Raw genomic sequence first — 12,707 nt, forward strand, 5'->3', positions numbered from 1 at the left:
CCTGCTTGCATGCTTGCCCGCAGCCTGCCTGCCTTCTTGCCTGCTTACCCGTCTGGGTGGAAAATTGCCCGTCTGCCTGCCTGCCTGACTGCCTACTTGCTCGCCCGTCTGCTTATCTACCCGCCTGCCTGCCTGCCTGCCTTCCTGCCTTCCTGCTTACCTACCCACCAACCTCCCAGCCTGCTTGCCTGCCTGCTTGCCTTCCTTCCTGCCAGCAGTGCAGTGCAGTGTAGTGCAGCACAGAACAGAGCAGAATAGTGCAGAGAGCAGTGACAAAGCCTTAGGGTCAGTGATGGGCCAGCTAATATTATGCATGGGAAAGAGAAAGAGAACCTTTACGTGTCATCCTGCTTGCCTGCCTGCTTGCCTGCCTGCTTACCCGCCTGCCTGCTTGCCCACCTGCCCGTCTGCCTGCTGGCCTGCCCGCCCGCCTGCCTGTCCGCCGTCCTGCTTGCCTGCTTGCCCACCTGACTGCCCGCCTGCCTGCCTGCCTGCCTGCCTAATTGCCCACCTGCCCTTCGGCCCGCCTACCTACTTACTCGCCCACCTGGTTGCCCGCCCGCCTGTCTGCCTGTCTGCCTGCCCACCTGCCTGCCTGTCTGCCTGTCTGCCTGCCTGTCTGCCTGCCTGCCCGCCTGGTTGCTCGCCCACCCACCTGCCTGCCTGCCTGCCTGCCTACCTGCCCACCTGCCTGTCTGCCTTCCTGCCCGCCTGCCGGCCCGCCTGGTTGCTCGACAACCCACCTGCCTGGCTGCCTGCCCACCTGCCCACCTGCCTCCCCACCTGCTTACCTGGTTGTCTGCCTGCCAGCCTGCCAGCAGTATAGTCCAGTTTAGTGCAGTGCAGAACAGACCAGAGCAGTGCTGTGCAGTGCGGAGAGCACTGGCAAAGCCTTAGGATCAGTGATGGAGTGCGGTGCCATCCGAGCACATTGATTTTCTCATTCATACACTACACGCACGCAAGGCCCCGATACAGATTGGAGCACCCACGAAAGGCAAACACGCTCGGCTCCCCGACCGACCCAGGATTGGAAGCTGGCGTCCTGGTCCATCTAGCATCATCTACAGCCCCATCTTCCCCCCACCCCCGCCATCTTGCTTGCATCTCCATTCTGGTTAGTGTGCGGGTGGCAGGCGGCGTAATTGCAACCTCAACCATGGCCTTTCCGACAGCCAGATATTTTCTACATAAATTCAATATAGGGCCCAATCTCGAAGATCTGGAATGGGGGGGAAAAAATTGCCAAACAGCTCTGCTGTGATCTAGGACTAGTTTTATCTGCTTGATATTGCTGCATGCTATCTACATTTGGCAGTTACCTCATGAAGGTTACGACAAATATATCTATAAAACACATATTCATGCATACACACACACAAACTCACACGCAAACGCAAACACACACACCTACACACACCTACACACACCTACACACACAAACACACACACAATCACACACCGCGACGACAAAGAGGCACACACAGCGACATATATATGCCGGAGCATATTTAAGTCCATGTGGTGATTGCGATGTTAAAAACTAAAACATTTATTATACCAAGCCACTTATTCTTCAAACAAGCTTGTGGCTATAACTAAATAATGCAGCTTGTCTGGGAAACTCATCCTATGAATAACGGCGGTGGTGATGCGCCGGTTCTTAAAAAAGCAAAACCAGGGAGGAGAGGAGAGGAGAGGAGAGGGAGGAGAGGAGAGGGAGGGGTGGAGAGGAGAAGAAGCAGACTCCATTGGCCGGCCCAGCACAGCACAGCACAGCACAGTACTGCTGCTCATGCTCGATGTGGGACTTCATTAAAATGCTGAGTAGGGTTGTCCACGCCCCGACTGCCAGTCCCTTTGAAACTCCTGAAGGAGATCCTTTTGAACCGAGATTACGCCAAGGTCAGGGTGGGTGGGGTAAAAAAGGGATGGCTGTGTGTGTGTGTGTGTGTGTGTGTGTGTGTGTGTGTGTGTGTGTGTGTGTGTGTGTGTGTGTGTGTGTGTGTGTGTGTGTGTGTGTTGTGTGTGTGTGTGTCTGTGTGTGTGTGTGTGTGTGTGTGTGTGTGTGTGTGTGTGTGTGTGTGTATGCGCGTGGGTGTTAAGCGTGTGTGTGTGTGGGGGGGGTGTCTACTGATGGTAGTGCTAGCTGGAAGATTGACGCGCATTTCGGTGGGGTGACGGTCTGGAGGTCGAGTGGGGATGGGGTGGGGTCGCTGACGGGAGAGGGGGTTGGAAGAGGGATCACTCTCGGGGTGACACAGTGCACTGATTATTATCATATTCCCTGAGGTCGGTGCACTCTCTATCTTGCTCTCTCTCTCTCTCTCTCTCTCTCTCTCTCTCTCTCTCTCTCTCTCTCTCTCTCTCTCTCTCTCTCTCTCTCTCTCTCTCTCTCTCTCTCTCTCTCTCTCTCTCTCTCTCTCTCTCTCTGCTGCAATGCACTGTGCAGACTTCAATGTTTCACTCCCCCAGAATGTGAAACGACCTGCATTTACCGTGGGGATCCAGCGCACTCTGTGCTCAGCATGAGACAGGCATTAATGTTGCAGTCAGCAAAAATAAGGCGATTTTCCACAGAGGGCTGGGACACGGCTATATATGAATACAGATCCTGCGCTTATAAGAAGCCTGTTAGTTACCCCTTCTGCCCATGCTTACTATTCACTATGAGACAGCACGGTGTGTATATGATGTATGTATATGCAGCAGCGGCGTGGAACAGGGGGGGAAAACCCCGACTCATTCTCAGGGCCCAGCCCACCTGGGGGGCCCACCGGGGGGCCCCTATGGAAAATGTTCTTCTTGTTTTGCTTTTTTAAACAGTATTTTTTACAATAATGTCAATACATGTTGGTAATTTATGTAATTCCAATGTTCTCTGGAAATACATCTGTTAAATTGGATATAGCCTGCAAATAGGCTACAATATATATCAAACACCCCCATAATCAGTACGCATTGGTTTAGTCCGCCCTCTCGCGGACTTTTGATTGCACAATATGCGTAATCAACACTCACTCACTTCATTATAGGCATTACAGTAAACGCAGCAGCCGGTTAGCAACGAAAGATGTCTAAAACACCAGGCTTTCACAAAAAGAATAGAAAGGCAAGAGAGACAGGGGAAACCAGATGAAGCAACTGCTGCTGATTTCTTGCAAGAAAGGTGAGCCCAAATGTCAAAATTACCACCTACAGTAGGCTAACTGGTTATCTCATTCCCATTCCGTGTGGCCTACTGTGATAACCGGAGTCAGATTAAAAAAATATATAGGCCTATCATTTTTTGGCTATAATTGTGATAGTCTATTGAACCCATATTTGTCTTTGATATATTCATAAGTCACAAGACCAACATAGGGTCGATGTCGGTTCAAATATCCAAATAGCAGTAAAATGAATCAAGAAAATGTCACAAACGTGAAGATGCCCCCTGTCACAGCAGATGCAAATTGTGCGAACTTGAGAGAAGGTGAGCCTATTTTAGCGAGCCTAATATCCTAATGTTGAGGAAAAGCATTTTTTCAATCGGGTGCATCACATTTGCAGATTGATTATGTCCTCGTAACGATATTAATCAACGTCACGTTCATCAGTTGCCAATGTCAAGGTGGCGGTGCGAGCTGTCAGTCCTGAACCGACATTCTGCTTTCATTTTGCGGTCTCAACACTCTCAATAGGAGATCTCTGGTTACTTTCCCTGGCCATCTGACAACGTCCGTTGTAGCTGAAGTGTGGTAAATTAATGACGAGATTTTGACGGGGCACCAGTCTGCGTTTTGAATGCTGCTGACGCCATTCTAATCTGCGCAAAGCGCAAGACAAAAGATAGGCAGAGCCTACCTACCTCCGTGCTGAGCAGGTAGCCTATCTGCATTGAGTGCTCATGACAATTACCCTATTTAAGGTAGGCTACTGTGAAATAGTTACTGGCCAATTTAAATCTGAAACTATAGCCTATGCAGTAGCCTAATAAACAATGATTTCTATGTGACTAGGTTCGGGGTGCCCTGACTTTAAAAGGTTGAGTAACGGCATCAAATCCAAACAGCGATACTTTTGTTCCAGCGACATTCCATAGTAAGCTTCTGCCAGTAAATCACAGCTGATTCTCTATTCCTTGCTCTCCCAAAAAACAACTAAGGGACAAATGACGTGCGGGTGCGTGCAGCGGGCCAGTGCAAGTGAATGAATGTGTGCGCGAGCGCGTGTGTTTCTGTTCAGGGATGCACATTGAAGAAAGTTCAGTTCAACATATCAATGTCTCATGTGTCCTTAGTGCACGAAATATTAGGCTAAATGCATTGTGAAGAGAGATTTACCAGTCTCTCTCCTCCCCCTCATACCATAGTGATGAAGTGATTAAAAGTCATCTCTATGAATATGGTAGCAGACTTTTCACAACTGGTGATCTGAAAAATAAGGACATTATGTCTGTTCTGTGATAGGCTATCATATGATTGAAAATGAGGATGATTCAAGTGAAGGGGAGGAAAGCATAGGCCTAGAGGGGTTTTCTGAGGAAGGCAAGGAGGATGACAATATCAGTCGTGCGTTCGCGCAGGGGGGGGGGATTGTTTGGGGGGTTGTGAGTAGGGGGGCCCATGAAAGAAGTTGTTCCTAGGGCCCCAAATTTGGTGCTACGCCCCTGATGTGCAGCATTCATACTGTGGCGTCTGGACGGAAAGTGTTGTTCCTATATCACATGCACTGGGATGTTTGTAATGAATCTGTGTTTGTCGTTTATGTAACTGCTTGTTTGTTTATTGCATGCGGCATGTATGTAGTAATCTGTGTATTGAGGGTTTTTGTTGTCTGTATAGCAGGACTTGTGAGGTCTGAAATGTAGTATTGGTACTAGAGATTGACCAACATGTTTTTTCATGTTTTTTTCAAGCTTTTCATTGCTTCATTGTGCTTTTTTGTATTTGGACAAGTTTTCCATTTATATTTATTTCATGGTATAATTACACTCAAACAATAAATAATCAATAATACCACTCCGAATACATTGTTTAGAAATGTTCAATTTACACACAATAAGTGAAAGTGAAATCCCAACTGGAAAACTTCAACTCCAATTTTCGTTGTGACACAGCACTCCACAGCACGCAAGTGCACACTGCACACAACAAAATTGCATTTATATCTCACCGGTGCAAGGGGGCAGCCCCTAATAGCACCTGAAATGGCGAAGTGCGGCGGGACGGTACCATGCTCAGGGTACCTCAGTCACGGAGGAGGATGGGGGAGAGCACTGGTTAATTACTCCCCCCCACCAACCTTTGGGCTACAAGTCTGACGCCCTAACCGCTTACCGATGACTGCCCCAATAAAGCTGTTTAATGACTTGAGATGACACTTAAAAGATGGGTTTTATTAAAAGCAACTACTTCCAGTACAGGGTACGGTCCCTGAAGGGTAGATGCTCAACTAATAAAGGGTACTTGAGTCATACATGGGGGTGCAGATCCTCCCCTACTTCCTCCCTTCTACTACACCTGTCCTAAATTGGATATTGTGCTTTAACCCAATTTTAAAGTGTTTCTAGCCTAGTGAACCCTAGTGGCATTTGGTATTTTTGGCTGGCAAACGGGTCTAGCCTCATCCCATGTAGATAATCCTACCGGGGATATAGAATCTGTGATTAAATCATTACGTTAAGGGGCGCTGTGGCGCAGCGCACTAAGCCCCCCACATTTGGGCTTTCATGCCCGCCCCATGGGGACCCCAGTTTGAGTCCGGACGGGGTCATTTCCCAATCCTCCCCCATCTCTCTCTCCCACTCACTTCCTGTCAGCTTCTCATACTATCCTGTCAATAAAGGCATAAAAAGCTCCCAAAGTATATACAGTATATAAAAAATCATTACGTTAAATAAAGCTTTTTTCTGTTTGAATCTGTGAACCGGGACTTAGCCCAGTGACAACGTGTCGGTGGCAAGCAAGGCTAGGGAAGGCAAAGCAAGTTTATTTGTATAGCGCATTTCATACACAGGTGCAATTCAATGTGCTTCAAAAAAAATAAAGTAAAAAGCAGTTTCAATGCCAATGCCTCAACCAACAGCCTTCAGTTTTCAATGGTGCTACATCAGTCTGTTCATTTCATGCTATGACTGCCTGACTTGCCAGGCTACAGTGCGATTTCTCCAAACATCCCAATTTGATTTGAGTTTGACTGATTTGTTAATCACAGGTGACAGACCTGCATGTGCCAGTGTATAAGAAGCAATAAGTAGCTAGGCCAGGTCACCTGTGGTGCTGGCAGCCATGGTTTCAGTTTTTCAGCTCATTATTTTCCAATGGAAATTTACAGCATGTGAAGAAAACAACAAAAGTAAGAGAAGAACATTTGAGCAGCCTTCATGGCAACACTGCACAGGAAGGACACCTGGCACCTGTATTGTCGAATGTACCACACGATTCTTAAAAAGATGAAAAGAGAATACTTTTCAAGGTTTGGAAATGTATTGTTCTCAGATGCTTTCCCCTAGCTTAAATTACATATCATTCTTTTTTTATTATTATTATTTTTATTTTTATGTTTATTTATTTTGTTTATCTTATTTTATTATTATTTTTATGTTTTATCTTAATGTTTTAAATGTTTTTTGACTCTAATGTATTTCCTTCTTTCTTCCCTGTTTCCTTTCATTTACATTTGTTAACTTTGTGAAGCACATTGAGTTGCACCTGTGTATGAAATGCGCTATATAAATAAACTTGCCTTGCCTTGCCTTGCCTTGGTGGCAAGGACAGAGAAGTTGTTAATAAAGCCACACCTTCTGAAAACGAATCCAATGCCGCTTGTCCAGATGTGTGGAACTATATAGATCTGGCAAGAGTCAAGAGTCAAGTCTGTTTCATGCAACTTCCAGTTATTGTTTCTACATGTTTGCATTCAATACACTCATTATTCATGTGTGTGACATTCTGTTAGTTCAAAACAGCAGAGATGTCAATGATAAAGTCACATATTGTCGATTTCCAAACACTGAAGTTGCTGCTCTGTATCTAATGATGCGGATAAAATTCACACTAGATGCTGCTTCCTTGCCTTTTGCTCTCAAAAGTGCCCCTGTATAAATCTAACTAATATGCAGATGCCAATGTCTTTATTTGTTTAAAACATTGGCCTGCTATTTCAACTGAATTATATTGCAGTCTAACGCCACAGTAGCCGAAGCATTGTGTAAAACAGTGCTGCATTGCAAAGTTCAAGTACACACAGACACACACACAATTCTTTGTGGTAGCCTGCATTAGCAAGCACAGATTGTGATTCTATATATAACCAAACAGTATGCTCTTAGGGAGCAACATCTTGGAAGAGACCACAATCCCTGCGGTTTCTTCTGCACCTATAGTACACAGGAAATGTTGCAGTGCTAATTCAACACAGAGAGAGTCGATTTAACATTTCCTATAGTGTATTTGGTCCCAGAGTACACTCTAAGTGAGTCTTGCATTAACACTTGAGGATTTATTGTGTACCGCCAGGACTGGTGCTACTGCATTTATCCAAAATGTGGGTCCACATATCTTTGCCCACATAGCTGTATGTATTAGAACTGGCCTCATCACTAATTCCTGTGGGGATGCTGCCTGTTCCTTGTAGGGTGCATAGTACAAGGCAGGAAATGTCTGAGAGAATGTCCCTAAACAATCAGAAGATAGTTGCAAAAGAGATGCAAAAAGTTTGCAAGAAATTTGCTGAGCTGTTTTTTCACTGGGGTATGTGCCATAGGTCTAGGAAAAGGTCCACAATACGTTTGTCGCATGCAAATCACCCCAAATAGCAAAACAACCAAAAGAAAAACATACATGTAGTACTGAACGTATAGAATTTATGTACACAACTAAAAGGTTTGCCTAATGTAAAAGTGATGTCTATTGTATACCGTATGGGTGGTAATTTGAACAGGTTACACAGCACTCAATTAAAAGCTACCAGAAATTTAAAAAAAATGAGATTGAACTGATTTTAACAAAAAATTAAATACTTTAAAGATTGTTTTATTTCCAAGCTTTTGGGCCAGTACACCTTCACATTGTGTTCTGTGTGCCCTAAGGAAGGTCAACAAAAAGCTTAGAAATTAGAAATCTTTGAAGAATCTAAGTGTACGAACATTTTGTGTTGAAAAATATTGCATGTGTGATGCCAACTGTACAGCACTACAGTAGGAGTTGTTGCTGTTCCTTGTGGGGTGGGGATGAGTTTCTCCCTTGGCTGGCTGCTCTGCTCTGCTCTGCTCTGCTCACCTGCCGACCCGGTGGGGAGCTCATTGGGAGCTCAACCTGGCTGACAGGATTTAGGATTCTCCCTCCAACCGTACTTCACAGAGGTGTCAATCCCAGGCTCAGAGAGCAAAAAAAAAACATGCCACACATTTTGATCCAGCCAACTATGAATCATCTGTGTGCACTCCAGAAAGGTACAGTAGATCAGTTTTTCAAAGTTAAGTTTCCATTTTTAAGAAGAGAAATGTAACAGGGTCTGGCATGTCGGAACCTCTGGTGATTATTGATTATATTTTGGTTTCTAAGTACATAGCGTTCTAGACGAGATGCACTGCACTACTTTTTACTGTTTAACTTATTCTGCCTTTCCTCATTTCAATAAATAATACAGTAGACTTTGTCACTACAATGGCCTTCCTGTCTGCCTTGAGCCAGGCAGGCCAAACAGTATGCCTTTATGTCAAAAAAGCCAAGAACTGTGACGATGTATTTCCTTAAGATGATAATCAATGTCAACCAATATTAAAATAAAACAACCAACCATCTAACTCAGGTAGTAACTAACAAACTGTACATATAGCATTACCCAACTACACTGTAAAAAATGCAGTGTTGATACAATATGCTTCCAATTGATTTAGTGTTAAACTCCGTGTGTCTTAAAATTGAGTTATTTAACACACTTTAACACAGAGGACATATTTAGCTTCAAAGAGTCAGTTCAACCATCAAAGAGTTGGATTTAACACTACATTTTGCACTTTGTAAGTGTGAGCAAGTCTTCAAGTCTTCCGTCTTCAAGCAGCCTGATAAGATGGTGTACTCCACCACCACAGAGCTTGCTAAGACAAATGGCCTTCTGAATCATGCAGTGTGTTTACAGACAATTAAAGAGATGATATTGCTGAACTTCAGCTCAACAAGCCACACATCTCCCGTGCCTCGTAGACGAAGGTCGGCTAAATGGAGCTGGTACTCCTCAATTACTCAGTTTAAATGCTCTGATGAGTCTGCACTTACTTAAGTCTTGCATTTTACAAGTTCACAGCTCGCTAAGGTGTCTGCTGACAGTAATACAAACAACGTTCTCCAATCGCGTGTGAAATCCCAAGCATGAGGTAAAGACCCCCTCCCCTCTTGCCTACCTGTTCCCCCTATTGTGCCACTGCCTGTAATCTTGTAATGCTTCTTCTCTATTGTACCGCTGTGGGGATTTCGGGTTGGGATTGTGTGCTGTGCACTTTGGGCACCGCTAAGGACTGTGCTGTCAGATGTCACATTATAGTCCCACTCATAGAGAATAGAATAGAATAGAGGTGTGGTGGAGTTGCCTTGACTAAGTGTCATCTTTGTTTTCCTGGCCACTGCTAGGGAGGGGGAAAACACTGACATCCTTTGAAGGCTTTAATCCAATAAAGCCCCCATTGCTTCTCTCTCTCCCTCCCTCTCTGTCTCTCTCTCTCTCTCTGTCTGTCTCTCTCTCTCTCTCTGTCTTGCACACGCTCTCTCTCTCTCTCTCTCGTGTGCTCTCTCTCTCTCTCTCTCTCTCTCTGTCTTGCACACAATCTCTCTCTCTCTCTGGCTCTCTCTCTCTCTCTCTCTCTCTCTCTCTCTCTCTCTCGTTCTCCCTTTGTAGCATGCATTCTCTCAGCAAGCGCTCGCCTTTTGATGTTAGCATCGTCTGCGCTAAGTCTCTGGCTTCTGACAGAGGCAATGGTTGGTGATTAAAGGGTTTCAAAAAGCAAGGCGCTCGCAATAGCCGAGGCCGCGGTCTCTGCATCACCAGATAACTGCCACGAGAGACAAACCAAGTTGGATGACAGATAAAATATAGAAAGTCTGCAAAGAATTAGCCGACAAGCAAGCAAGCAAGCAATCACCCCTTTCACGCCATTTCAGATGAGACACCTTGAACTCTGAGTGACATCCAGGCTCGGAGGCAGGCAGGAAAGGTAAGGTAATGCGCGGGGAGAGGGAGGGTAAGTTTGACAACAGCTGCCTCAGAGGATGAATATCAAAGAAAATAACCAACAGCTGCGCAGAGACGCTTCTTCATCACATTTTATTTGACTGGTGTGGACCAGCAGACATTTTTAAAAGGCGCATGCGGGTGCACACTAACACACACACGCGCGTGCGCACACACACACACGCATGCACACACGCACACATACACACACACACACTCTCTCTCTCTCTCTGACCTTGTCTCTCACACACACACAAGTATTCACGCATGAACACACACGCGTACACACACGCGTACACACACACACGCACACGCACACGCACACGCACACGCACACGCACACGCACATACACACACACACACACACACACACACACACACACACACACACACACACACTTCACACTTCACACTTCCCCCTGTCTTGTTTATGAAGTCTGAGAGAAGATAAAACAGGAAGAGAGGGAGAGGGAGGGGAGGGAAACGGAAAAAAAACAAAGGTGCCAATGAGATATCAATAGATCACACCTGTTCCAGGGCAAACAAATTATTTCCGGTAGCCGGCCCTAATGTGGCTAAACCGGGCCCTGATCGCACCCTGAGCTCTGATGCCGCAGATTAAATGCTTTATCATTCAGATAGTGCACAAACAAGCTGTGCATTATCATGCAAATTAGAGAGCTTTCTTCACCCCCCCAACCCCCCCCCCCCAAAAATAACAAAACAAAGATAGATGATAAAGATAGGGCCTCCTCCTGTAATTATGGGCAGAAAATTAAACGGGGAGAAGCAGATTGGTTCAATTTTGTGAGGCTGATTTCTGGGCCTTGTTCTAGCACTTGGCGCCGGCGCCAATACATTAGGAGGTGTCAGGCGGGCTCTGCCCTTCCCTTGGCGCGGTCCAGTAGGGTGGTGTGTGTGTGTGTGTGTGTGTGTGTGTGTGTGTGTGTGTGTGTGTGTGTGTGTGTGTGTGTGTGTGTGTGTGTGTGTGTGTGTGTGTGTGTGTGTGTGTATGTGTGTGTGTGTGTGCCTGTGTTGAGGGAGTGGGAGAGACGCTGTGTTGCAACCGCCTGCAAGTCCAACCCCCGCACCCAAAACCAACCCCACTCCCCTCCACCGCCTCCCCTACTCCTCCAAAAATGCTAAAATCTCACCCTCCCAGGGCCGATGCTGAAAGCTTTGGCCAGGCCCTGGAAAAAGCCATCTGAACGCACGTCCCCCCCCCAACCCCCAACCACCCAACACATGCAATGTAATCAGGGCCCCAATTCTGGGTGCCCTCTCTCCCTGGACTCTTTTCCCCCTTCTGGTCACCGTCCCTGCATCCTCTATTTGCCTCCAGCAGCAGCAGCAGCAGCAGCAGCAGCAGCAGCAGCAGCAGCAGCCACCAGCGCGGCGGCATCCTATCCTGCTATATGGCCGGCCGGCTTTGCACAGGGCTCTGCCTTAATCCCAGCTACGCTTACATTTATTCAATCTAATTCGGAAGCGGCTCTTTCCCACACGCATGCAGGCACGCACGCATCAACACACGCACGCACGAACGCACGCACGCACACAGACACACACACACACACACACACACACACACACACACACACACACACACACACACACACACACACACACACACACACACTAGCACGCAGTCACTAACACTCACGCACGCACACACACACACACGAGCGCACACACACACGCACACATTCGTACACAAACACACACACTCTCTCTCACTCTCTCTCCTCTCCGTCTGTCCTCTTTCCACTCTCCTCAGATGCACGTAGGCACACACACACACAGACACACACTCACACACTTACACACGCACACACACACACACACACACACACACATCGTCTTTCTCTCTCCTCTCCACTCTCCCTATCTCTCTCTCCCTCTCTCCTCTCTCCTTGCGTTCCTCTCTCCTCTCCACTCTCCCTCTCTCCTCGCGTTCCTCTCTCCTCTCTCTTCGACCCCCCCTAACCCCTCTTAGCCCGTCCCTGTGCCTCCCCTCTTCCCTAAGCTGCAGAACTGGATCCCCCAGCAGCCTCTGGCCCCTCCACGCTGCGGCTCAATCAGCTCTGATTTGTCGAGCTGAGCCTGCAACCCTGGATGGAACTCGTGTGTGTGCGTGTGTGTGTGTGTGTGTATGTGTGTGTGTGTGTGTGTGTGTGTGTGTGTGTGTGTGTGTGTGTGTGTGTGTGTGTGTGTGTGTGTGTGTGTGTGTGGTGTGTGTGTGTGTGTGTGTGTGTGTTGTGTGTGTGTGTGTGTGTGTGTGTGTGTGTGTGTGTGTGTGTGTGTGTGTGTGTGTGTGTGTGTGTGTGTGTGTGTGTGTGTGTGTGTGTGTGTGTGTGTGTGTCCTGAGACACAGTATGGAGCAGCAGCAGTGGAGACACACACCTGTACCTCCACCATTACACACACCCCACAAATTCCACCACACACATTACACCACCATCACACACACACACACCATCACACACACCACCACA

The 12,707-nt window shown here is 46.9% G+C and overlaps 1 protein-coding gene across 1 annotated transcript in view; it reads right to left on the reverse strand.

Moving 5' to 3' along the window:
* nrxn2a (neurexin 2a) overlaps nt 1-12,707 on the reverse strand; it is a 284,420-nt gene that overhangs the window by 256,593 nt on the left and 15,120 nt on the right. The gene's annotated exons all lie outside the window — the stretch shown is intronic.

This window comes from Engraulis encrasicolus, chromosome 7, assembly GCF_034702125.1.
Source record: "Engraulis encrasicolus isolate BLACKSEA-1 chromosome 7, IST_EnEncr_1.0, whole genome shotgun sequence".
NCBI classification, from domain to species: domain Eukaryota; kingdom Metazoa; phylum Chordata; class Actinopteri; order Clupeiformes; family Engraulidae; genus Engraulis; species Engraulis encrasicolus.